Below are 27,760 nucleotides of genomic sequence, written 5' to 3' on the forward strand. Positions count from 1 at the left end.
TGCCCACCTCAAGTAAGGCGCAGCTCCAAGCCAAGTTAGGCACAAGCCCTCCTTCAATCAAGTGGTCCCACGCCAATGCACAACCCATGCGAGATATTTCATTTATTCTGATTAAAACTTTAATTTTTATTTTAAAATAGGAAAAGATATTATTTAGTTTTTAGGAAATATATTTTACATTAATTAGGATTAGATATAAAAGGGAAAAGTATCAGCCCTTTGGTCTCTTTTCTTCTCTCCTACCTCATTCCGCAATTTACAGTTTTTCTGAATCCTAGTTTTCTCTCCGAACCATGAGCAACTAAACCTCCACTATTAACGTTAGGAACTCTGTCTATTGTATGGATTGATACTATTATTTTTCTATTTTAATTTATGTACTGATTTATAATTCAAGAATTGTTTTCGTTCTTTACTTATGAATTTGGGTGGAATGGAAGTATGATCCTTGTTCTAATTGCGTTCTTGTATAACTTAGAAAAGCTATTTACTTGAACAATAGCTTGAAAACAATTTCTCCTAAACTTCTAATTATCTGGACTTAACGGGATACGTGACATATAATCCTCTTATATTTGGGTAATTAGGATTTTTGTAGCATATAAACTAGAATTGAACTTCACCCTCTAATTGAAATTAAGTGACTAAGGAATTGGCGGTTGATGAATTTTAGAGGAGACTAAAAAGGTCTAAGGAATTAGGGTTTAGTCACTTATAGTTTGCCATGAATTGAATCTTGCATGATTAAAATAGTTAGTAAAAAAAGTCAATCCGAAAAATAGATATCTCTGAAGCCTTAACTGTTTCTCCATATATTATTCACTACTTATTTACTGCTTACTTTTCTGATTCTCTGATTTACTATTTAATGCAATTGAACTTTCTAAACATCATTTTCTGTTCGCCTAATGATGAGCGGATAATTTATACGCTTTTTGGCATTGTTTTTAGTATGTTTTTAGTAGGATCTAGTTACTTTTAGGGATGTTTTTATTAGTTTTTATGTTAAATTCACATTTCTGGACTTTACTATGAGTTTGTGTGTTTTTCTGTGATTTCAGGTATTTTCTGGCTGAAATTGAGGGACTTGAGCAAAAATCAGATTCAGAGGTTGAAGAAGGACTGCTGATGCTGTTGGATTCTGACCTCCCTGCACTCAAAGTGGATTTTCTGGAGCTATAGAACTCAAAATGGCGCGCTTCCAATTGTGTTGGAAAGTAGACATCCAGGGCTTTCCATCAATATATAATAGTCCATACTTTGGCTGAGTTTAGATGACGTAAAAGGGCATTGAACACTAGTTCTACGCTGCAGTCTGGAGTTAAACGCCAGAAACACGTCACGAACTAGAGTTGAACGCCAGAAACACGTTACAAACTGGCGTTCAACTCCAAGAATGACCTCTCCACGTGTAAACTTCAAGCTCAACCCAAGCACACACCAAGTGGGCCCCGGAAGTGGATTTATGCATCAATTACTTACTTCTGTAAACCCTAGTATAAATAGGACTTTTTACTATTGTATTAGACATCTTCGGATCATCTTTTGATCATTTTTTAGATCTCTAGACCTCCATGGGAGGCTCCACTCAGCCATTCTTACCCTATATTCACTTATGTATTTTTCAACGGTAGAGTTTCTGCACTCCATAGATTAAGGTGTGGAGCTCTGCTGTTCCTCATGATTTAATGCAAAGTACTACTGTTTTATATTCAATTCAACTTATTCCGCTTCTAAGATATTCATTCGCACTTCAACATGAATGTGATGAACGTGACAATCATCATCATTCCCTATGAACGCGTGCCTGACAACCACTTCCGGTCTACCTTCGATTGAATGGATATCTCTTGGATATCTAATACAGGGGACCAAGTCCGAGTTATTAAGTGTCTTCGTGGTATAAGTTAGAACCCATGGATGGCCATTCCTGAGATCCGGAAAGTCTAAACCTTGTTTGTGGTATTCCGAGTAGGATCTGGGAAGGGATGGCTGTGACGAACTTCAAACTCGCGAATGCTGGGCGTAGTGACAGACACAATAGGATAGTAAATCCTATTCCAGTATGATCGAGAACCTCCAGATGATTAGCCATGCAGTGACAGCGCATTGGACTATTTTCACAAGAGAGGATGGGATGTAGCCATTGACAACGGTGATGCCCTTACATAAAGCTTGCCATGGAAAGCAGTAGGACTGATTGGATGAAGACAGCAGGAAAGCAGAAGTTCAAAAGAACGAAGGCATCTCTATACGCTTATCTGAAATTCTCACCAATGAATTACATAAGTATTTCTATCTTTATTTTCTATTTATTTATTATTTATTTTCGAAAACTCCATAATCAATTATTATCCGCCTGACTGAGATTTACAAGATGACCATAGCTTGCTTCATACCAACAATCTCCGTGGGATCGACCCTTACTCACGTAAGGTTTATTACTTGGACGACCCAGTGAACTTGCTGGTTAGTTGTGCGAAGTTGTGAAGTTATGTTTGGACCATGGTATGGTGCACCAGTTTTTGGTGCCATTACCAGGGAGAGAACAAACAACAAATTTTACAACCTGAGTAACAATTTCGCATACCAAGTTTTTGGCGCCGTTGCCGGGGATTGTTCGAGTTTGGACAACTGACGGTTCATCGTGTTGCTCAGATTGGGTAATTTTCTTCTTATTTTATTTTCAAAAAGTTTTCAAAAATTTTTCAAAAATATTTTCTTCTTTTTCGTTTTTCCCAATTAATATTCGAAAAAAAATAATAAATAATATTTTCAAAAAAAATAAAATATTTTTTTCTTCAGAATTTTTAAGAATGAATTCTAGCGTTTCATGAAAAATGTTGGAGCCTGGCTAGCTGCAAAGCCATGTCTAAATTCTTTTAGACTGAGGCTCCCAAACCATCATCACAAGAGCAAGCTAGTTGTTCCTAATCCATCTGCTGTTGTATGACTGATGTGTATTCTAAAGCTTGGCTGGCTAGTAAGCCATGTCTAACCCTTAGATTGGAGCTTTAGGCTAACATTGAAAGATTCCTGGGATTCATATTAAAAATTTTGAAATCCTTATTTTCTTTTTTCATTAATTTTCAAAAAATCAAAAAAAATCATAAAATCATAAAAATAAAAAATATTTTGTGTTTCTTGTTTGAGTCTTGAGTCAATTTCAAGTTTGGTGTCAATTGCATTTTTCTAAAAATTCTTTGCATTTTTCGAAAATTCATGCATTCATAGTGTTCTTCATGATCTTCAAGTTGTTCTTGGCCAGTCTTCTTGTTTGATCTTCATATTTTCTTGTTTTGTGTCTTTTCTTGTTTTTCATATGCATTCTTGCATTTATAGCGTCTATACATGAAAAATTTCTAAGTTTGGTGTCTTGCATATTTTTCTTTTCTTGAAAATTTTTCAAAAATAAGTCTTGATGTTCATCTTGACATTCAAAGTGTTCTTGGTGTTCATCTTGACATTCATAGAGTTCTTGCATGCATTCATTGTTTTAATCTAAAAATTCTCATGCATTGAGTCTTTTTCATGTTTTTCTCTTTCTTCATTAAAAATTCAAAAATCAAAAAAATATCTTTCCCTTTTTCACTCATAAATTTTCAAAAATTTGAGTTGACTTTTTCAAAACTTTTTAAAATTTAGTTATTTCTTATGAGTCAAATCAAATTTTCAATTTAAAAATCTTATCTTTTTCAAAATCTTTTTCAAAAATCATATCTTTTTCATTTTTCTTATTTATTTTCAAAAATTTTAAAAATATTTTTTTTAAAAAAATCTTTTTCTTAATTTTACATCATATTTTCGAAAATATCATCAACAATTAATGTTTTGATTCAAAAATTTTAAGTTTGTTACTTACTTGTTAAGAAAGATTCAAACTTTAAGTTCTAGAATCATATCTTGTGATTTCTTGTGAATCAAGTCATTAATTGTGATTTTAAAAAAATCAAATCTTTTTCAAAACTAATTTCAATCATATCTTTTCAAAAATATCTTTTTATCTTATCTTTTTCAAAATCATATCTTTTTAATCATACCTTTTCATATCATATCTTTTTCAAATATCTTTTCTAACTTCTTATCTTCTTAACTTTTAAAAATTGATTTTCAAAATTTGTTTCAACTAACTAACTAACTTTTTGTTTGTTTCTTATCTCTTTCAAAACTACCTAACTAACTATCCCTCTCTAATTTTTGAAAATACCTCTCTCTTTTTCAAAAAATTCTTTTTAATTAATTAATTGTTTAAATTTTAATTTTAATTTCAATCCTCCTTTAATTTTCGAAAATCATTAACTATTTTTCAAAATTTATTTTCGAAATTTCCTCTCCCTCATCTCCTTCTAATTATTTATTCATTTACTAACACTTCTCTTCATCTCAAATCATTGCTCTTATCCTCACCCTTGTGTTTGGATTATCCATTCTTCTTCACTCTTATTCCCTTTCTTCTTCTACTAACAACAAGGGAACCTCTATACTCTGGTAAAAAGGATCCCTATTATTATTTTCTGTTCCCTTCTTTTTCATATGAGCAGGAGCAAGGACAAGAACATTCTTGTTGAAGCAGATCCAGAACCTGAAAGGGCTCTGAAAAGGAAACTAAGAGAAGCTAAAATACAATAATCTAGAGACAACCTTACAGGAATTTTTGAACAGGAAGAGGAGATGGCAGCCGAAAATAATAATAATGCAAGGAGGATGCTTGGTGACTTTACTGCACCTAATTCCAATTTACATGGAAGAAGCATCTCAATTCCTACCATTGGAGCAAACAATTTTGAGCTTAAACCTCAATTAGTTTCTCTGATGCAACAGAACTGCAAGTTCCATGGACTTCCATCTGAAGATCCTTTTCAGTTCTTAACTGAATTTTTGCAGATCTGTGATACTGTTAAAACTAATGGAGTAGATCCTGAAGTCTACAGGCTCATGCTTTTCCCGTTTGCTGTAAGAGACAGAGCTAGAATATGGTTGGACTCTCAACATAAGGATAGCTTGAACTCTTGGGATAAGCTGGTCAAGGCTTTCTTAGCCAAGTTCTTTCCTCCTCAAAAGCTGAGTAAGCTTAGAGTGGATGTTCAAACCTTCAGACAGAAGGAAGGTGAATCCCTCTATGAAGCTTGGGAGAGATACAAGAAACTGACCAAAAAGTGTCCTTCTGACATGCTTTCAGAATGGACCATCCTGGATATATTCTATGATGGTCTGTCTGAATTAGCTAAGATGTCATTAGATACTTCTGCAGGTGGATCCATTCACCTAAAGAAAACGCCTGCAGAAGCTCAAGAACTTATTGACATGGTTGCTAACAACCAGTTTATGTACACTTCTGAGAGGAATCCTGTAAGTAATGGGACGCCTCAGAAGAAGGGAGTTCTTGAAATTGATACTCTGAATGCCATATTGGCTCAGAATAAAATATTAACTCAGCAAGTCAATATGATTTCTCAGAGTCTGAATGGAATGCAAGCTGCATCCAACAGTACTCAAGAGGCTTATGATCCTGAAAACCCTGCAATAGCAGAGGTGAATTATATGGGTGAACCCTATGGAAACACCTATAACCCCTCATGGAGAAATCACCCAAATCTCTCATGGAAGGATCAACAAAAGCCTCAACAAGGCTTTAATAATGGTGGAAGAAATAGGTTTAGCAATAGCAAGCCTTTTCCATCATCCACTCGGCAACAGATAGAGAACTCTGAACAAAATACCTCTAATTTAGCAAACTTAGTCTCTGATCTATCTAAGGCCACTCTAAGTTTCATGAATGAAACAAGGTCCTCCATTAGAAATTTGGAGGCACAAGTGGGCCAGCTGAGTAAAAAGATCACTGAAACCCCTCTTAGCACTCTCCCAAGCAATACAGAAGAAAATCCAAAAGGAGAGTGCAAGGCCATTGAATTGACAATCATGGCCGAACCCACAAGAGAGGAGGAGGACGTGAATCCCAGTGAGGAAGACCTCCTGGGACGTCCAGTGATCCATAAGGAGTTCCCCTCTGAGGAACCAAAGGAATCTGAGACTCATCTAGAGACCATCGAGATTCCATTGAACCTCTTTATGCCATTCATGAGCTCTGATGAGTATTCTTCTTCTAAAGAGAATGAGGATGTTACTGAAGAGCAAGCTATCAAGTTCCTTGGTGCAATCATGAAGCTGAATGCTAATTTATTTGGTAATGAAACTTGGGGAGATGAACCTCCCCTGTTCACCAATGAACTAAATGCATTGGAACAACTGAGATTGCCTCAGAAGAAACAGGATCCTGGAAAGTTCCTAATACCTTGTACCATAGGCACCATGACCTTTGAGAAGGCTCTATATGACCTGGGGTCAGGAATAAACCTCATGCCACTCTCTATAATGGAGAAACTGGGAATCTTTGAGGTACAAGCTGCTAGAATCTCATTAGAGATGGCAGACAATTCTAGAAAACAGGCTTATGGACAAGTAGAGGACATGTTGGTAACGTTTGAAGGCCTTTACATCCCTGCTGATTTCATAATCCTAGATACTAGGAAGGATGAGGATGAATCCATCATCCTTGGAAGACCCTTCCTAACCACAGCAAGACCTGTGATTGATGTAGACAGAGGAGAATTGATCCTTCAACTGAATGAGGACAACCTTGTGTTTAAAACTCAAGAATCTCCTTCTGTAACAATGGAGAGGAAGCACAGTAAGCTTCTCTCAGAACAGAGTCAACCAGAGCCCCCACAGTCAAACTCTAAGTTTGGTGTTGGGAGGCCACAACCAAATTCTAAGTTTGGTGTTGAACTCCCATATCCAAACTCTAAGTTTGGTGTTGGGGAGTCTCAACAATGCTCTGAACATCTGTGAGGCTCCATGAGAGCCCACTGTCAAGCTATTGACATTAAAGAAGCGCTTGTTGGGAGGCAACCCAATTTTTATTTATCTAATTTTATTTTTATTTTTATTGTTCTTTCATGTTTTATTAGGTTCATGATCATGTGGAGTCATAAAATAATTAGAAAAATCAAAAATAGAATAAAAAACAGCAGAAGAAAAATCACACCTTAGAGGAAGGACTTACTGGCGTTTAAACGCCAGTAAGGAGCATCTGGCTGGCGTTCAATGCCAGAACAGAGCATGGATCTGGCGTTGAACGCCCAAAACAAGCAGCATCCTGGCGTTCAGACGCCAGAAATGCACACTGAGGAAAGCTGGCGCTGAACGCAAGAAACATGCTGCATCTGGGCGCTGAACGCCCAGAACAAGCATCACTTCGGCGTCTAAACGCCAGAAATGAATGCAAAGGCATTTTACATGCCTAATTGGTGTAGGGATGTAAATCCTTAACACCTCAGGATCTGTAGACCCCACAGGATCCACACATACCTCCACTCACCTTCCCTCCTCATAATCCTATATCACCCTCTCTCTCTCTCTCCATTCACACTCATCCCTTCTGTTTTCCATTCACCATCACATCCATACACCCCACCTACCTTCAAAATTCAAAATCTCTTTCCCACCCAAGCCCACCCATATAGCCGAATACACACATCCCTCAATCTCCTCCATATCTTCTTCTTCTACTACTATTCTTTCTTCTTTTGCTCGAGGGCAAGCAACATTCTAAGTTTGGTGTGGTAAAAGCATAGCTTTTTTTGTTTTTCTATAACCATTGATGGCACCTAAGGCCAGAGAAACCTCTAGAAAGAGGAAATAGAAGACAAAAACTTCCACCTCCAAGTCATAGGAGATGGAGAGATTCATCTCAAAGGTCTATAGCTCAATGGTAGAACATTTGATTGCAAATCAAGAGATCCCTGAGATACCTCAGGGGATATATTTTCCTCCACACAATTATTGGGAGCAACTAAGGGTGGAACATCAAGAGCACTCCATCATCCTTCATGAAATTAGAGAAGATCAAAAAGCAATGAGGGAGGAGCAACAAAGACAAGGAAGAGACATAGAAGAGCTCAAGGACATCATTGGTTCCTCAAAAAGGAAACGCCACCATCACTAAGGTGGACTCATTCCTTGTTCTTAAATTTTCTGTTTTTCGTTTTCTTATGTTAAATGTTTATCTATGTTTGTGTCTTTATTACATGATCATTAGTGTCTAAGTGTCTATGCCTTAAAGTAGTGAATATGAATCCATCACCTCTCTTAAATGAAAAATATTTTTAATTCAAAAGAACAAGAAGTACATGAGTTTCGAATTTATCTTTGAACTTAGTTTAATTATATTGATGTGGTGACAATACTTTTTGTTTTCTGAATGAATGCTTGAACAGTGCATATGTCTTTTGAAGTTGTTGTTTAAGAATGTTAAATATGTTGGCTCTTGAAAGAATGATGACAAGGAGACATGTTATTTGATAATCTGAAAAATCATAAAAATGATTCTTGAAGCAAGAAAAAGCAGTGAATACAAAGCTTGCAGAAAAAAAAGGCGAAAAAAAATAGAAAAAGAAAAAGCAAGCAGAAAAAGCCAAAAGCTCTTAAAACCAAAAGGCAAGAGCAAAAAGCCAATAGCCCTTAAAACCAAAAGGCAAGGGTAATAAAAAGGATCCCAAGGCTTTGAGCATCAGTGGATAGGAGGGCCTAAAGGAATAAAATCCTGGCCTAAGCGGCTAAACCAAGCTGTCCCTAACCATGTGCTTGTGGCGTGAAGGTGTCAAGTGAAAACTTGAGACTGAGCGGTTAAAGTCAAGGTCCAAAGCAAAAGAAGAGTGTGCTTAAGAACCCTGGACACCTCTAATTGGAGACTTTAGCAAAGCTGAGTCACAATCTGAAAAGGTTCACCCAGTTATGTGTCTGTGGCATTATGTATCCGGTGGTAATACTGGAAAACAAAGTGCTTAGGGCCACGACCAAGACTCATAAAGTAGCTGTGTTCAAGAATCAACATACTGAACTAGGAGAATCAATAACACTATCTGAACTCTGAGTTCCTATAGATGCCAATCATTCTGAACCTCAATAGATAAAGTGAGATGCCAAAACTATTCAAGAGGCAAAAAGCTACAAGTCCCGCTCATCTGATTGGAGCTATGTTTCATTGATAGTTTGGAATTTATAGTATATTCTCTTCTTTTTATCCTATTTCATTTTTAGTTGCTTGGGGACAAGCAACAATTTAAGTTTGGTGTTGTGATGAGCGGATAATTTATACGCTTTTTGGCATTGTTTTTTAGTATGTTTTTAGTAGGATCTAGTTACTTTTAGGGATATTTTTATTAGTTTTTATGTTAAATTCATATTTCTGGACTTTACTATGAGTTTGTGTGTTTTTCTGTGATTTCAGGTATTTTCTGGCTGAAATTGAGGGACTTGAGCAAAAATCAGATTCAGAGGTTGAAGAAGGACTGCTGACGCTGTTGGATTCTGACCTCCTTGCACTCAAAGTGTATTTTCTGGAGCTACAAAACTTAAAATGGCGCGCTTTCAATTGCGTTGGAAAGTAGACATCCAGGGCTTTTCAGCAATATATAATAGTTTATACTTTGGCCGAGTTTAGATAATGCAAAAGGGCGTTGAACGCCAGTTCTATGCTGCAGTCTGGAGTTAAACGCCAGAAACACGTCACGAACCAGAGTTGAACGCCAGAAACACGTTACAAACTGGCGTTCAACTCCAAGAATGACCTCTTCATGTGTAAACTTCAAGTTCAGCCCAAGCACACACCAAGTGGGCCCCGAAAGTGGATTTATGCATCAATTACTTACTTCTGTAAACCCTAGTAACTAGTTTAGTATAAATAGGACTTTTTACTATTGTATTAGACATCTTCGGATCATCTTTTGATCATTTTTTAGATCTCTAGACCTCCATGGGAGGCTTGCCACTCGGCCATGCTTACCCTATATTCACTTATGTATTTTTCAACGGTAGAGTTTCTGCACTCCATAGATTAAGGTGTGGAGCTCTGCTGTTCCTCACGATTTAATGCAAAGTACTACTGTTTTATATTCAATTCAACTTATTCCGCTTCTAAGATATTCATTCGCACTTCAACATGAATGTGATGAATGTGACAATCATCATCATTCCCTATGAACGCGTGCCTGACAACCACTTCCGTTCTACCTTCGATTGAATGGATATCTCTTGGATATCTAATACAGGGGACCGAGTCCGAGTTATTAAGTGTCTTCGTGGTATAAGTTAGAACCCATGGATGGCCATTCCTGAGATTCGAAAAGTCTAAACCTTGTCTGTAGTATTCCGAGTAGGATCTGGGAATGGATGGCTGTGACGAACTTCAAACTCGTGAATGCTGGGCGTAGTGACAGACGCAAAAGGATAGTAAATCCTATTCCAGTATGATCGAGAACCTCCAGATGATTAGCCATGCAGTGACAGCGCATTGGACTATTTTCACAAGAGAGGATGGGATGTAGCCATTGACAACGGTGATGCCCTTACATAAAGATTGCCATGGAAAGGAGTAGGACTGATTGGATGAAGACAGCAGGAAAGCAGAAGTTCAAAAGAACGAAGGCATCTCTATACGCTTATCTGAAATTCTCACCAATGAATTACATAAGTATTTCTATCTTTATTTTCTATTTATTTATTATTTATTTTCGAAAACTCCATAATCAATTATTATCCGCCTGACTGAGATTTACAAGATGACCATAGCTTGCTTCATACCAACAATCTCCGTGGGATCGACCCTTACTCACGTAAGGTTTATTACTTGGACGACCCAGTGAACTTGCTGGTTAGTTGTGCGAAGTTGTGAAGTTATGTTTGGACCATGGTATGGTGCACCAGTTTTTGGCGCCATTACCCGGGAGAGAACGAACAACAAATTTTACAACCTGAGTAACAATTTCGCATACCACCTAACTAAGTAAATCACTTAACAATTGTTGCTTGATCCATCAATACTCATGAGATCGACCCTCATTCACCTGAGGTACTACTTGGTACGACCCGGTGCACTTGCCAGTTAGTTTGTGGACTTTAAATTCCACTTCAAGTTTTTGGCGCCGTTGTCGGGATTGACTGTGATTGACAACTACTCGTTGTTTGATTGCTTAGATTAGATAATTTTTTCTTTACTAAATTTTATTTAGTATTATTCATTTTCTTTTTTTTTAATTTTTCTTTTTCTTTATTTGTTTTCTTTTGTTCACAACACTCACTCCCTTGCATTCGTTTTGTTTTTACTCCCTTTTAGTTTAATTTTTATTTTTTTATATTAATTTTTAAAAGCCTTTACTTTGTCTTATTCATTTTATTTTTCTTTATTTTCATTTAATTTTTTTATTTTATTTCATATTGCTTCGTTCTGTTTGTTGCATACATTTCATTTTTCTTGTTATTTGTTTTATCTGGTTCTTAGTTTGAATTTTCGATTTTCGTATCAATTATTTTATTATTTTTTTTTGAAATTAAGTTTGGTGTCACCTAGTTAGTTATTTTAATTTTTCTATTCAAATTTAAAAAAATTAAAAAAAATTTCAAAATTTTCACTTTAATTTTATTTATAATTTTCAAACTTTTTGCTTTAATTATTTAGTTGTTTTATTTTATTTCTTTACACAGGTTACCTCACTGGAAATTCTCTACACTCTGTCATAGAGATTCTCACTTTTTTTCTTGTCTTCTGTCTGTTTATGAGCAAGAACAGGGACAAGGAACCTCTGTTAGACTTTGATCCTGAACCTGAAAGGACTTTGAGGCGGCGTTTGCAACAAGTAAGACTTTACAAGGCTGCAGAATTCACTATGGATCATAATAATGCTGCTAATGCCAACATGGCAAATCCAAATGAGAATGAACAACCCAGAAGAGTTCTTGGCTCTTACTCTGCTCCTAATGCAGATCTTTATGGCAAAAGTATTGTGGTGCCTCCTAAAGTTGCAAACAATTTTGAACTGAAGGCACAGCTAGTTACTCTTGTGCAACAGAATTGTCAGTATCATGGACTTCCTCAGGAAGACTCGAATCAATTTATTTCTGATTTCCTGTAGATTTGTGATACTGTGAAGACCAATGGAGTGAATCCTGAGGTATACAAACTCATGCTCTTTCCATTTGCTGTGAGGGATAGAGCAAAGCTGTGGTTAGATTCTCAACCCAAGGAGAGTCTGGATACTTGAAAAAAGGTTGTTACTGAATTTCTGACTAAATTTTTCCCACTTCAAAAGCTGACTAAGCTAAGGGTGGAGGTTCAGATGTTCAGACAGAAAGATGGTGAGACTCTTTATGAAGCTTGGGAGAGATTCAAGCTACTAACTAGACAATGCCCTCCGGACATGTTCTCTAGATGGACTCAGCTGGATATCTTTTATGAGGACTTATGTGAAATATCCAAGATGCGCTTAGATAATTCTGCAGGCGGTTCTTTGCACATGAAGAAGACACCAGAGGAGACTACTGAGCTTATTGAGTTGGTTGCTAACAACCAATACTTATATTCCTCCAACAGGAATCCTGTGAACTCTGAGACCCCTCAAAAGAAAGGTGTTATGGAAGTAGAAGCTCTTAATGCTATCCTTGCTCAGAATAAAATTTTGAGTCAGCAGATGAATTTAATTACTCAACAGTTGAGTGGAATGCAAGTTTCAGTTGTCACCACCCAGAATACACCTCAAGAGGTCCCTTATGACATGACAAGTAATTTTATGCAAAATGAGAATTATGATTATGCTCAATCTTCCTCTGAACAGGTCAACTACATGGGGAGTGCTCCTAGACACCACAATAATGATCCATACTCAAAGACCTACAATCAGGGGTGGAGAAATCACCCAAATTTTGGGTGGATAGACCAACCTCAGAGATCTCAGAATTTTAACAATAATTCTCAGGGAGGTTTTTAGCAGAATAATCAAAATAACCGCCAGTTTCAGTCTCATCAACAACAACCACCTCAGCAGGCATACTCTCAACCTTAGCGGAACACTAACTGGGAGACAATGATAAACCGTTTTATGCAGGAAACCAGAGCCTCTATTAGAAACTTGGAGGTGCAAATGGGCCAATTGATCAAGTAAATACCTGAGAGGCCTCAAAGTACGTTTTTTGGTGATACAGTGGTGAATCCAAGAGAGGAATGCAATGCTATCACCTTGATAAGTGGACAAGTGGCAAGTATGGAAGCACAAGTTACTGAGGAGCCGGTTGAAAAAGAAGCTCTAGAGCAAACTGAAGACACATTAGTACACGCCCCTCCTAGGCGTGCAGACAACCCCTTCCCAGTCTCTCTTGACACTCATCCTACATTGCCTAAAGCTCCTGAGTACAAGCCCAAGATGCCATATCCTCAGAGACTTCAAAATGAGACCAAGGACAAGCAGTTTTCAAAGTTCTTGAAAGTTTTCAGAAAGTTACAAATCAATATTCCTTTTGCTGAGGTTTTGGGGCAAACGCCTCTCTATGTTAAATTCATGAAGGAGTTGTGGTCAAAGAAGAAGCCTTTAAAGGGAGATGAGGCAGTGGTCCTGACTAAGGAATGTAGTGCCATCATTCAGAATAACTTGCCAAGGAAGATGCCAGATCCAGGGAGTTTTCAAATTCCATACACCATTGGGAGCACAACCTTTGAGAAAGCGTTATGTGATCTAGGAGCAAACATCAATTTAATTCCCTTGTCTGTGATGAAGAAGTTGCAAATCCAAGAGGCACAACCCACAAGGATAGCATTACAGATGGCAGACAAATCTATAAAGCCTGCATATGGATTAGTGGAGAATATCTTGGTCAAAGTGGGTAAGTTCTTCCTCTCAGCAGATTTTGTGATTCTTGACACGGGGGAGGATGAGAACGCCGCTATAATTCTAGGAAGGCCCTTCCTAGCCACTGAGAGAGCTTTAATTGATGTAGAAGTGGGTGAATTAGTGCTTAGAGTGCATAATGAGCAACCGAGCTTTCATGTCTTCAAAGATATGCATTCAGAAGGTGAAGAAGAGAGGTGCATGCAGACTGAACTTATTGATCCAAACCTTCAAGAATCCCCTGATGACGCACAACAGCATCTGCAGCTCGAACCTCCTTTGGTGACAATCAATCAAATCCCTCCTGACATCAAACCTAAGTTTGGAGTCGGGAATGCATCATCCACCAAGGATAAGATTCCCAAAAAGAAGAAAGTACCCAGCAGATGGAGAAACAAAAAGATTCCCACTAAAGGTTTCTCCCCAGGAATGAAGGTGGTGTTGACTAGCAATCCAGTGTTGACTTATACAGTAAACTGAATCCTCTTTCTGGAGCATATTGAGCTACTTTATGGAGACACAGAAAAGAAAATCAAAGTGAGGGGTGAAGAACTGAGCCCCTATGATCCTCCTCCTTAGAGAAACTGACCGTCAAGCTAGTGACGTTAAAGAAGCGCTTATCGGGAGGCAGCCCGATGTTTTCATATCCCTTAGTTAAATTTTTGTTGGCTTAATTTTATTATTTATTTAGTTTTAGTTGAGTTTTTACTATTTTTTCTTTATTTTACGTATGTTTAGAACAGGCAGAGTCTACTCATTCACATCAAATTAGGCGCAGCCTAACTCCCAAAGTTCCACCCCACCTTATTGCCACCAGCAGTTCCAAACCAAATCCCCCCAAATCATTCATGATTCGGTCCCACCTTGCACAAATTCCCTTTCCAATATTCCTTATATCCCCTAATCCTTTCCCCATATACATATATATATAATGCCCCCCTCCTCCCATATACACACACATATATATATATAACGCCCCTATATACATATATATACATAAATAAATAAATACATAAAATAAATAAACTACATATATATATATATATATCCAAAAAAAGAGAGATTTTAACTAATTTTCACTTTTTTTGTCCTTTTTTCATTTTTTTTGTAATAATTTCTGTTTTTACTCCTCCGTGCACTTTTTATGTCCCTCCCTGTTTTCAAATTTTCTTTGCTTGAGGACAAGCAAATTTTTAAGTTTGGTATTGTCGCTTCGCTTGTGGTTTTTCTGTTTATTTTAATAGCACCAAAGGGAGACAAATCATCTTCACGGAAGAGCACAACCTGAAGAATGAAATGGCCACTAGGATAACTGAGGTGGTTGAGTTCCTTTCGTTCTATATTTTCTCCCGTTGTTATTATGTTATATTCCTGTTTTCTACTATTTTACTTGGTTTCTGCATGATCCTTTGTTATTTCAATTCCTAGATTCTAGTTTAATTTGCTATTTTTTCTGTTATTTGCTTTTAATTCTGAAAAGTGTCTCATGTATTGCTCACTGAGCTTGAATTCAAAAGAAAAAGAAGAAAAAGATGTATTGCATGAGAAATGAGTTTATAACAAAGAGTAGTCGTATTTACTTAAATGTGGTGGTATTCTTTGTGATTCTGAATGCATGACATGAACCATGCATGTTTGAATTTGAATCAAAGGATGTTGGTGTATAAGGAACAAGAATTTAGAGAACTATTATGAATTTTCTGAAATTAGTGAAAGTTGATCCTTGAAGCAAAAGAAACAGCAAAGGAAGAATAAAAAGCAAGGTCCAAGGCTCTGAGTATCAATGACTAGGGAGGTCAGACATGATTAGAAACTCAAAGAGTTGTTTTCCTAGTCATATGCTTGTGGCGTTCTTGTGTCAAGTAATCATTGAGACAGAACAGTTAGAGTCGAGATCAAATGCCAAAGGCTTTGAGCACCACTGTCTGGGAGTAGCTGAAAGAAAAATCAGAACTTCAAGAGAGTTCCCCAGTTAAGTGCTTGTGGTATTGTTGTGTCAATTAACCCTTGAAACAGAACATTTAAAGTCACGGCTAGGCTCAAGGTGCAAAGCACCAGTTAATTGAAAATTAAGGGATATCTGCTGTGTTCAAGGATTAAACTGAAGTATAAAGACCAGAGAATTCATAATATGATTTGGATTCTAATTTCGAATGACATTGACATTCCTCTGATTCAAAGGAGAGTGAGATGCCAAAACTGTTCAGAATTGTAATAGATAAATTCCACTTTAAGAAGAGACATGAGTATAACCGAACTCTCACTTCTCATGCAAATTCACATCATCTTAATCTTGTATTAGTTTTGGTTGCTTGAGGACAAGCAATAATTCAAGTTTGGTGTTGTGATGCGTGAGCATCTTTCCTATCTTTTCCTAGTGAATTTGCATTCAATTTGTTGAGTTTAATCAAGAATTAATTATCTTTTAGCCACTATGGATGCTACTTTGAGTCATGTGCATTTCTGTTTATTTTAGGTAGCATTCGGCTGGATTTGATGGAGTTTCCGCAGAAAAAGAGAAGAAGGCGAATGATGCTGTCAATCCTGACTTCTCTGCACTCAAACCTGAATAAATCGAGATACAAAGGTCCAATGGATGTGATTCTAGTGGCTTTGGAAAGCTAACTTCCAGAGCTTTCCAATGATGTATAATAGTTCATACTTCTTCTCCACCAAGTCAGCAAGGGTGGCGCCTAACTTGAGGTTTCTCAAGTTAGGCGCCAAGATCACTTATACTCATTCATCCAAGGCTGCCAAGGCTGCGCCTAAATTGAGATTTTTCAAGTTAGGCGCAAGGCACAACAACAACACGCAAGTAATGCTCCTTCACTCAAGTTAGGTGCATGATCCATTCAAGTTAGGTGCCATACATCAACAAACACGCACAAGGAGTAAGCCACACTTCAAGTTAGGCGCATGATCCCCTCAAGTAAGGCGCCAATGTTCAAGCTCCACACCAAGACACGCTGCCCACCACAAGTAAGGCGTAGCTCCATGCCAAGTTAGGCGCAGGCTCTCCTTCAATCAAGTGGTCCCACACCAATCACAAGCCACACGAGATCTTTCATTTATTCTGATTAAAACTTTAATTTTATTTTAAAATAAGAAAAAATATTATTTAGTTTTTAGGAAATATATTTTACATTAATTAGGATTAGATATAAAAGGGAAAAGAATCATCCCTTCGGGCTCTTCTCTTCTCTCCTACCTCATTCTGCAATTTACAGTTTTTCTGAATCCAAGTTTTCTCTCCGAACCATAAGCAACTAAACCTCCACTGTTAAGGTTAGGAGCTCTGTCTATTGTATGGATTGATACTATTATTTTTCTATTTTAATTTATGTACTGATTTATAATTCAAGAATTTTTTTTCGTTCTTTATCTTATGAATTTGGGTGGAACGGAAGTATGACCCTTGTTCTAATTGCGTTCTTGTATAACTTGGAAAAGCTCTTTACTTGAACAACAGCTTGAAAATAATTTCTCCTAAACTTCTAATTATCTGGACTTAATGGGATATGTGATATATAATCCTCTTATATTTGGGTAATTAGGATTTTTGTGGCATATAAACTAGAATTGAACTTCACCCTCTAATTGGAATTAAGTGACCAAGGAATTGGCGGTTGATAAATTTTAGAGGAGACTAAAAAGGTATAAGGAATTAGGGTTTAGTCACTTATAGTTTGCCATGAATTGAATCTTGCATGATTAAAATAGTTAGTAAGAAAAGTCAATCCGGAAAATAGATATCTCTGAAGCCTTAACTGTTTCTCCATATATTATTCACTACTTATTTACTGCTTGCTTTTCTGATTCTCTGATTTACTGTTTAATGCAATTGAACTTTCTAAACACCATTTTCTGTTTGCCTAACTAAGTAAATCACTTAACCATTGTTGCTTGATCCATCAATCCTCGTGGGATTGACCCTCATTCACCTGAGTTACTACTTGGTACGACCCGGTGCACTTGCCGGTTAGTTTGTGGTTATAAATTTCGCTTCAAGTTTTTGGCTCCACTGTTTCTTCCTGAAGTCTTCCCGGTAGTTGAGAGCTTTCTATGGTGGCTCAATAAGTAGTATCAGAGCAAGTGGTATCAGAGTTGATGGTTAATTTGTCCGGTGATTTAAATATTCTAAATCAATTAAATTTAATTCATATTATTATTCAATAAAATTACAAAGTAACAGTCAAGCACAATTATTATCTATATTAAAACGATATGTTTTTCTTTGTATTTCTTTTTTGTTGAATAGTAATATTATTAAATCATATATAAAATGCCAAATTAAATAAATATATTGTACAGTATTTTTTATAAATTAAATTTTAAATTTAATATTAATTTACATATTATCTAATATATCCCGAAGAAATATATAATATTTTAAATTTATACTATATAATATAATTAATTTAGCTCTCCATGTTTGGGTCTTAATATATATATATATATATATATATATATATATATATATATATATATATATATATATAAGTGTCATTTCTCTTCCGTTATTATATGCATTTTAAAATATTAAATGCATACAAAAAATTAATCGATATATATTAGTATACATTTTTAAGTTTAACATAGTTTTAATTTTGTTTTATTTTTTTCTGTAAGTTTAACATTGCTCATTGTAGAGGTAATAATGAGCATATCTAGAATGAAATAGAAGAAAGCGAGGTTTTAGGTTTGTGAGACTGCTGGAGAAAAATATTGCTTGTAGTAATGACAATGGTTTTAGTTGAGAATGGTGGAAGATTTTTGGATAGGTTTTTATTGAACACATTCAGAAACTTGAGTTGTTGTAGACTTGTCAAGCTCTTTGGTATGAAACCATTCAATTTATTCTCATCAAGACATAATTCATACAGATCCATTAAACTCTCGAATGAAGAAGATATTGTTTTCGTCAATTATAGATGTATATTCTCCACCGTTGTATTAAAACTTGTATTTAGTCCCTCTTAAAGGTTGACTTGGAGAACTATAACTTGTATTTTCTTTTGGTTTCCTTTTGTGCTTTATATATATATATATATATATATATATACTCTAGCTAGCCTTTGCTTCGCATGTCGAGTCTGGAGCTTGTTATTTGTATCTTTCACTAGCAGGTTGCTCGGGTGAAAGATATGTATTAGCTAAATTTCTCTATTCGATTTAACTCTAAAAAAAGATTTAATTGTTTTTTTATTAAAAAATATGTAATTTATATTGACTCAAAAAAATAAACACATCAACTCTAAAATATCATAGTTTGAATACTTTTTCTAAAACTTGTTGTGCCTTAGCTGGATGATCCTTCATTTCATTTGTAGGCGAAATAATTTGGTGAAATTTTTTAAAAATCATTGCATCTTACAGAACAATAATTTTAAGCTCCTCTCAAATACAGATATGAGTGATAGATTTCTTTTGATCCAATCTCAAATCACTCGCACAAATTTCTTAATCACTACCTTTTAATCTAGACTTCTTTTGATCCAATCTCAAATTACTCACACAAATCTCTTAATTACTACCTTTTAATTTGACACAAAAAAAAAGTTCCTTTACCTTTTATTTCTTCTTTTTTACTTTCTCTTTTATTATTTATTCTTAAATGTTGTAAGACTCATCCATCAATGAAATACTCCACAACAATTGAGATGCATTAAAAAAAAAGAGGTAGTAATATACTATTTGAAACTTTGAATTGTTTGTAATTTTTAATAGGTTGTTGAGTGATATAATGTGATTTTTATATTTTTAATGGGATTAAAAATTATAAACGAATTAATCAACTTAGTATATAATTTTAGAAATAATAATTAATTTATTTTGTGTAATTTTTACGTACAAAAATAATTTGTTCTTTATTTATCAGTTATAATATTAAATGAAAAAAATATAACATACTAAAAAATATCTCTTTAAAATTTGTTACTTATTAAACACATCACACATGGCGTTAAATTCAGTTACTTGCTCTTCTAGGCAATGTTCTAAGATTTTATGTAAAAGGAAGATTTTGACTCATTAAAATTGAATAGAAGATTAATAAATTAGGGTATGAATGTTTTCTTTATGTTTGGATGTTATAAATGCTTAAAAGAGTATTTGTTTAAGAGAAAATATGAATAAAAAAGGAAAAGATACTTCACCTGAAAAGAGACAAAACAGTTTTTTTATTTTATTTTGTATCGTACTACTAATTAATTAACTCTCTTGCCTTTTATGAGTATTTTCTAAGTCTGATCAAATCAATTTTTCTTCAAAATAGAAAAATCAACACAGCTTCACCACAATTTAGATAATTACAAATCTTAATATAACGAAATTGGCTAACATAATGAGCAAAAATATATGTCAAATGTAATATCCTAACTATCAAAGCTCACGCTTCCGGCTGCGCCACTCTGATAGCTCGGACATTACGACGACTCTTATACTATTTAAAACTAAAATATGAGCCTGTTTAAAACTTTAAACCGCAATACCGCTCCAAAAATACTTTTATTATGTAACGTACATCCATACATACAATACAACTTACAGAAACTCTCAGAGTATATACTTATACATATATATAAAATAATATTACAAGCATAAACCAATATAATTCCTATCCCTCTTACAGAATACATATAGATAAAGGCGAGGGAACAATAAACAATAACTAGAGCGATACGAAACATCACGACAACAACTAGATAAGCTCTTCGTGACTTCAGCGTCCATATCCTGAAAGGGAAAATTGTAGGGGGGTGAGAACATCATCCTCGAAAGGATTTCCACCGTAGGGTTGCAGAATTACTATAATAGGATACGCGAGATAAAATCGTTACAGTGATTGATAACCACCTTATGTATCTTTTCAAAAACAACGGTTTATTATAAAAGAGAAATCTGAAATCTTTTCTGAAAGAGGAACGGTTCAATTCTTGAAAACTCAAAAGCCTTTCAAAAAGGTTTATCTATGCTGAACCAATTAGCCTTTCATACTTTTCCAAACCAGGAACACAAAACCGAAACCAATCATCGGTCCATCTCATTTCAACCACGGCCCTAGGCCCAAACAACCCAACCAACAACCAATCACTACAGTCTAACAGATTCCCAGTCGCAAAGACAGATAGGAAATTCAAGCACAAACAAACAGTTACAGCAAGTAGAACAAATAGCAGTTAACCACAAGTAATCACAAAGGCAAACCAAGTACAATATGCACACCCAAAAAATGTCACATAGATGCATATGATGCATGCCTGTCCTAGTGGCTGATGATATCATCTGTCGGTTATATAGCCAACCCGACACGTCCTGGTAGCTAACCATTGGACAGAAACATCCATTGCGGAGCAAGTAGGTTTGAGCTACAACTCCCTTGCTACTACCCGCTCAACCCAGAGCCAGTGGAATAACCACTACTGCGGGTACTACCCAGGCAGGTGTTTAAAAGCTCAACTTGGAGCGAGTGGAATCACCACTACTGTCGCTACTACCCAGGCATCACAATCTCTGATCTGGAGCAAGTAGGACAGACCACAACTCTTGCTACTGCCCAGGATCTCAAAACATACATTCATTCAGTTCAGAATCAATATTCATCTCAGCCATTCCGGCTTAAATTCATAATTCATAGTCAGCCATCCGGCCCATAACATATTTCGCAATCAACCATGATTCATTATCATACACAGCCATTCCGGCTCATAACAAAATAGCACTTCCACCATTCAACATCATCAAATTCATAAAATCAGCATTTAAGCCATAAATCACTTTTTTTCAACTCATTTCACTTTGAAATCAAATTTCAACTCTTTTCAGCCTTGGCTTTAAAGATCTCATTTCTCAAATCATCTCAGGCTCATAAGCCACTTGTACTCAAAGTAAGTTCCCCTTTTAAAACAAAGCCACCCTCAGCATTCTCTTTCCAAAACTTCCAAAACCATGGCAAGTTAAGGATTTATTTAGAAATATTCAAAATCATTTATCCAGCAACGGGATTTTATAACAAAAGTTCCTCAGCAGAGTCTCAAGTCTTTAGGGGAGAATAACATAACTCATTTCCTCAAATTCACTTAAAATCATTAAAACCTTGGCTTCCTTATTTGAGTAACAAAATAGGATCTAAGCCAAACCGAGTCATGTAATCAATTACTCTTTTCAAAGCCGTTTCCTTTACTTAAACAAAAACCAGCTTCAACCCCATGGGTAAACTCTAGATCGTTTCAAACTGCCCAGAAATTGTTTTAGTCTTGCAAAAATTCAGAATTTAAAAAGCACTCAAAACTTTTCCAAAATATTTTAGAATGAAACTTGTCAATAGACGCTCAGGTTCTTTCAAGGTCACTGAAAGTTATCTAATTGAAACCCTCAAGTCAAATTCAAAGGCATAAACCCTTTTCACATTTAAAACAGCCTTAAAGCATAAGTTTCATCTAAATAACTTATTCACAAGGGAAATATAATACTTTTCTTAAGAAACAAGACTAAATCACAATTTCCTTTTTAATAATTCATTTCAAAAGCATAAGTCATCCCTTTCTTAATAATCCAGATAAAATAGTAGAAGTTTTTAACTCATGAGTTTCTGAATAACGTTTTAGTAAAGTCCCAGATTCTACCGGAATTTTGGCAGCACCTCCCCTAAAACTTGGACTCTGCCACCCTTCCCGGGTCCCATCCAAACCAATCCACAATCTTTATCAACGGTTCAAAATCCAAAATCAGTCCATAAACAACTAAATCCAACATTCAACTCATTTTCAGATTTCAAGGAACCCGTTTCAAAAATCAAATCATCATCAACCAATTAACTCATTTCCAAAGCTTAAGGAAACCGTTCAGCAATAATTCATTTATCAAAACCGAATCAATTAAAGCAAACCGGGCTGAACCCAAAAGTGTATTCTATTTTTCACATTTTCAAGAAAATCGACTCAACTCAAATCAATCCCAACGGATCAAACTCGATCTCAAATCTTTAAACGAATCAACTTCGAAAACATTCCGTTTCACAAAGTCGCACAACAATCCAGTCAAACAAACATTCATAGTCATTCAAGTCAACCAAACAATACATAAGACTGAAACAATCACAAAATATACCATGCCTCACATCAGTATCCATATGTAATAATTCCAATATATAAAACATAGTTTTCGGAAAAAGCCCCTACCTTGACATGTTGAAACCATAACCCAAATGCCTCACAGAGTTCTTTTCGCCTCAACCCGAACTGACGGCAACCAAAACCTCAGCTCCCAGCCACTTTTGCAATAAACATAGCAACACTAATCGCAACATACAATAACTGAGACTCAATCTTATAGCAATTAACGCCGCAAAACCTCAGCGTATGATAATAGAACAGTAACCAAAAGGGATTTCAAATCGAAAACGCTTACTGAAACTATGAAAGAACGGCCAAATCAAGCAGCAGTAGTCCCGGCGGTGGTTCTGGCAACAACCGCGCTACACCCGATGACTAGAACGGCAGCAATCAGAACTCGAACCTATGTTACCAAACCCCAAAGTCTTTAGCCAAGCATAACAGAATACTGACTAAAAGGACTTTCCGAAATGAACATGCTTACCGCAACAAGGGAAGAACTACACCTAGTAGCGGCAGCCCCGATGGTGGTTCCAGCAACACCCGCGCCACTCCCGGTGAGGAGAACGGTGGAAGCAGCAATGCATCTGCTCCGAATGGCAAGCACGGCGACGAACAACACCAGCGGCGGTGAATGGCAGTAGCTCCGGTGTGGGTCCGGCGGCGGCAACTCGCGATAACTCCTAGCACAAACAGCCTCAGTACAACTCTCATGGCAGAGGTGAATTTTTAACGGATAAGGAAGCTGAAGATGGTTTAGTGCTTACCAAATGACACCGGCTTCAGTGGCGGTTTCCGGCGGCCAGGCGCGGCGGCGCGTCTCCAGACGGCAGAGGCGATAGGGAGCACTGGGGTTCAGCGAGCAGTGGTGGTGGCTCCCGGTCTTGCCTTCTGTTCACGTTCCCTCTCTCTCAGACCAGATCGGCGACTGACCCCGTGGCAAGGGCGACGGCGGCGCAGTGAGGATGACGGCGGCGACGCAACGACTCTGGTGGCTCCGCAATAGTTCGACAGCAACACTAGCTCCTCCATCCTCACTTCCATCGCGTCCCTCTCCCTCCCTTGGCGATTTGACAATGACGCCTGGAAATGGCGGCGATGAGCGCGACGGGATGCAGCGTTGACGGAATGGCGGTGGCGCGCAGCTGTCGGCGAGGCGTGGCGGGTTCGGCGGGCTCGTGAGGGCAACGGCGACGGCGAGCTCCCTCCCTCCTCCACGCCGGTGAACTCTTTCCTCCTTCTCCCTCTGTCTGTTTCCTTTCTCCCCTTTTGTCTCACTATGTGCGTGTGTTTGTTACTGATGGGGGTTGGGATGATGGCTGCTGGGTTTGGGGAATTAGGGTTTTACTATTTTGAAAGGTAATTTAGTAATTTCAAATAAAATTGGGAATAATATAATAATTGATATCCAAATTAAATACAATACTAATCATATGTAGAAAAATACTATTTGTTCATCAATTTACAAATTATTTTTAATAAAATGTCCAAATCAAATAATTAGAAGTCATATAATTAAATTCTTTATTTTTCCAAAACAGCAGTATCAATATTTTAAAATATTTATTTAGTCCAAGTCATATAAAATTCTTATTATTTCACAACTACCAACTTTAGAATTTGAATATAGAAAATAATTCAATAATTGTAAAATTGGATAATAATCTTAATTTATTTCAAATTCAATTAATCGAAACTAGCTTTAATTTTTCTTTAATAAAGAAATTTTAGAAAAATTAAAATTACAGAAATACTGAATTTAAAATTAGCTCATGATAGCCTTTTTTCAAAAGTTCTGGGTCTTACATCAAAAACTCTCATTGATAAAACAAAAAGTCTTTGTTGAAAAATTATAAAAAACTCAAAATTGATAAATAATATCTCAATGAATTTTGCTTTAATATATAAAATCTCTGCAATCCTATAAATTGAGTAAAATAAATGATTTTTGAAAACCTTAGGCAATAATAGTAGCATTTCCCTGTTCCTTGGTGTAACTTTTATACCTGATTAGAAGTAATAACAATAACCTTTAAAGTCGTATCCTATCCTCCATAATAAAAAATCACACATAATTTCTCCCAAACTAATAATAATCATCAATGACAATAACATTAGTAATGGCAGTTAAAACAATAAAAGTGTTCAATAAAAAAAATAAAAATAGAAATTTAACCCCCCAAAAAAATTACCTGCTGCCCCTATTGCTGTAACCTTAGAGTTAATAGCTTGTCTTGCCTGCATCTTTTTTTTTTGAAATAAGAAATCACCTACTAAATCCATCAGAGACATGAGGTCAGTAGCAGTTATAAAGGCTTAAAGCAGAACATAAACCCACTACTATCTTGCTAAATAGACCAACAACTTAAAGAAACTACTATTCTAAATCAAGCAAAGAAGATAAAACCATCCTATAATAATAATTAAGACCATAATAAGACAAAGCATATGTACCTATTTCATCCACTCCTCAAGTCATTATATCATTGAATTTTAAATTCTCCTCTCCTATGCTCTTCTTTATTCGACACCCAAACTTGCCTCCAATACTTTATCTCCCATTTCAAACTGTGTATTTAGATTTTTGCTTGAAACATTTTGTAGTTTCTATGCTTTCAAATACACCATGTGATTGCAAAGAAGTTATACACTCACTGCTGCTTATACCTCACTAGAATTGGTGCCGCAATCTATGACTTGAAGCATTCCTTAGCTCATCTTCAATGCAGACCCATATTATATAGTACATCGCCCCAAAAATTTGATGCTACATCACAACTAAAGAAAAGATGGCGTACATTCTCTGCCTCTTTACCACACATTGGACATCCATAGAGGTTGGCAAAATCCCGCAACTACATAATTTGTCTCTAGTGTTACAATTTTTTCATTAAAACAAACCAGTTTAATAGCTCAACACGCTTGGTGCTAAACCATCCCATTATTTCTTCATGAACCTGAAATTGTTCGACACCTCCTCACCTGCCAAATCGTTATAATGTACTTATAGTATCTTACCCCTATTCCTTCGAAATTGATAAAATCAAACCAACATTTGCAAGTAATGAATGAACAAAGAAACACTTTGAAATCAAAAGGGTCATTAGAATCTATAACATTACAAAATAAAATTGAGTGTCTTGTGGCAAACACAAATATATTGGTTATTGAACCTCATTAAACATGCAACGAAATCAAAGTGCAAATCCATAAAAGAATTCTCAAAAATAAGGAAAAATAAGAACAAACTTTTGGCTCAAAAGAAATTGTTTCACAGAATAAGTAAGAGATCCAATTCTAACTTAACAATGTATTGAACTATTTAAAAAAAAAAGCTGCAAATAGATTCAAAGTAGAAAATCACCAACTAAGTAAAAAAATGAAGTCCAATACTCTACTACAGCAAAAAATAAACAACTTTGAAAATAATAATAAATGAAGTCAATTTTTATGTAGCAACTTAGTAACTATTGATGACTATATTTGGTATAAAATAGAGTAGTTATTTGCTTGAATATTAAGATTAAACAATATAATCAAGAGATAATTATTTTAGAAATGTATATTATCCACTCCTATTGACTCACCTACTCTCCTTAACTGACCTACTTTCGTTGACTAAGCTTATTTATACTTTCTCAATTTTGTGAAGGAAAAAAAATCTATATCAAGCACTACTTGTACAAAAAGATGAAATAAAAGTAATGATTTATATATCTCTACCGAATTCATAAATTACATGTCTCTAAACAAAAAATTGCATTTAATTATTTTTTTTTCTGATATTCGATTTTAACTCGTTAGATGATCCCAAACACAAAATAAAAATTTTTTATTCAAAAAGTCTCATTATTTAAAGTATTTTAATTTAGCGTCACTACTCATATAATTGTATTATTTTGAAGAACACCTAATATTAGGATCTAAACACATTTTTTAATAAAAAGGAAAAAGAAAGAAAAGTACTCAGCTTTTTATAAGAGCAATAAGTTCAGAATAGAATATAATAATCAATGTCCCATTTTTCAAGAGGAAAAACTAAAAATATGAAATAGGTTAATCGTATAAGTAGAAAATATCATCTCAAAGAGATCCAAACAAACTTGATTATCCTCAAACTCTACTTTTATCCAATAAACACCGTGTATTCATAATCATAAAACAGGACAAGTAAATTGCAATAAAGTTATAGCATGATAACATAGTGATAGACAGCTAACAGGAGCAAACAATAAATTAATTAAGATCATTTGTAACTAAACTGCTATATGCAATTGTACTTCACAGCTTTTAGGGGTTAACTTTTAGTTAATAGCTCTGGTAGAACCTAAGATGTAATTTTAATCAATTGTTATTGATTATATCAAATGTTATCCTCATCAATTATCAAGTATAAAAATACTTACCCATAACAAAAACGGCCAATTAAGAGAATTCATAATACAACAAAAACTAAAACTCTAAAGGGAAAATCCGATAAATTTACAGTTAATTTTATTGTTTTCTTCATTTATCCAAATTTAAATAATTGGATACATTCTCTAAACCAAAGAAAATATTTAAAAGGCATAATTGAGCATAATAATCACATTTAATTTTCATTAGCTCCGCAATAACTTAAAGGTCTTAATCTATTGTAATCTTCTTGGCATATTTAAAAAAAAAATTTGAGAAAAACCAAGACCCTCCAAAAACAAAACTTGATAAATAGTGAACTAACTCACCAGCAGTGTCCCACAAACCCAAATTCATGGTACTCCGATCCACAATAAACATTTACAAAGGTCCTACAATAGGTAATCTTATTGTGATTATGATTAGTTTATAAATACAAAAGGCTCCTATATTAGTATAGCCTCTGGTACTTCAGCATTGAAGTTCAATGCATAGTTATTTCCAATTTTCTTACACAAAATGGTATTATTATAAAGA

General features: G+C 35.5%; 1 long non-coding RNA gene and 2 other non-coding genes across 3 annotated transcripts; all 3 read right to left on the reverse strand.

Annotated features, from left to right (window-relative positions):
- Positions 1 to 5,067: 5,067 nt before the first annotated feature.
- LOC112724178 (small nucleolar RNA R71) lies at positions 5,068 to 5,175 on the reverse strand. The gene has a single exon (XR_003163354.1). It is a non-coding gene; the product is annotated as a small nucleolar RNA R71 (small nucleolar RNA).
- A 6,978-nt stretch (positions 5,176 to 12,153) lies between these two features.
- On the reverse strand, positions 12,154 to 12,259 carry LOC112724948 (small nucleolar RNA R71). Its single transcript, XR_003164085.1, has one exon. It is a non-coding gene; the product is annotated as a small nucleolar RNA R71 (small nucleolar RNA).
- Positions 12,260 to 20,203: 7,944 nt separating this feature from the next.
- Positions 20,204 to 24,194, reverse strand: LOC112720557 (uncharacterized). The gene is made up of 5 exons (XR_003162229.3): positions 23,596 to 24,194; positions 23,313 to 23,511; positions 23,124 to 23,231; positions 22,895 to 23,009; positions 20,204 to 20,450 (listed from the first exon to the last, which is right to left on the reverse strand). It is a non-coding gene; the product is annotated as an uncharacterized lncRNA (long non-coding RNA).
- Between the last annotated feature and the right edge of the window lie 3,566 nt (positions 24,195 to 27,760).

Source organism: Arachis hypogaea, chromosome 11 (assembly GCF_003086295.3).
Source record: "Arachis hypogaea cultivar Tifrunner chromosome 11, arahy.Tifrunner.gnm2.J5K5, whole genome shotgun sequence".
In the NCBI taxonomy this organism is placed as follows: Eukaryota; Viridiplantae; Streptophyta; class Magnoliopsida; order Fabales; family Fabaceae; genus Arachis; species Arachis hypogaea.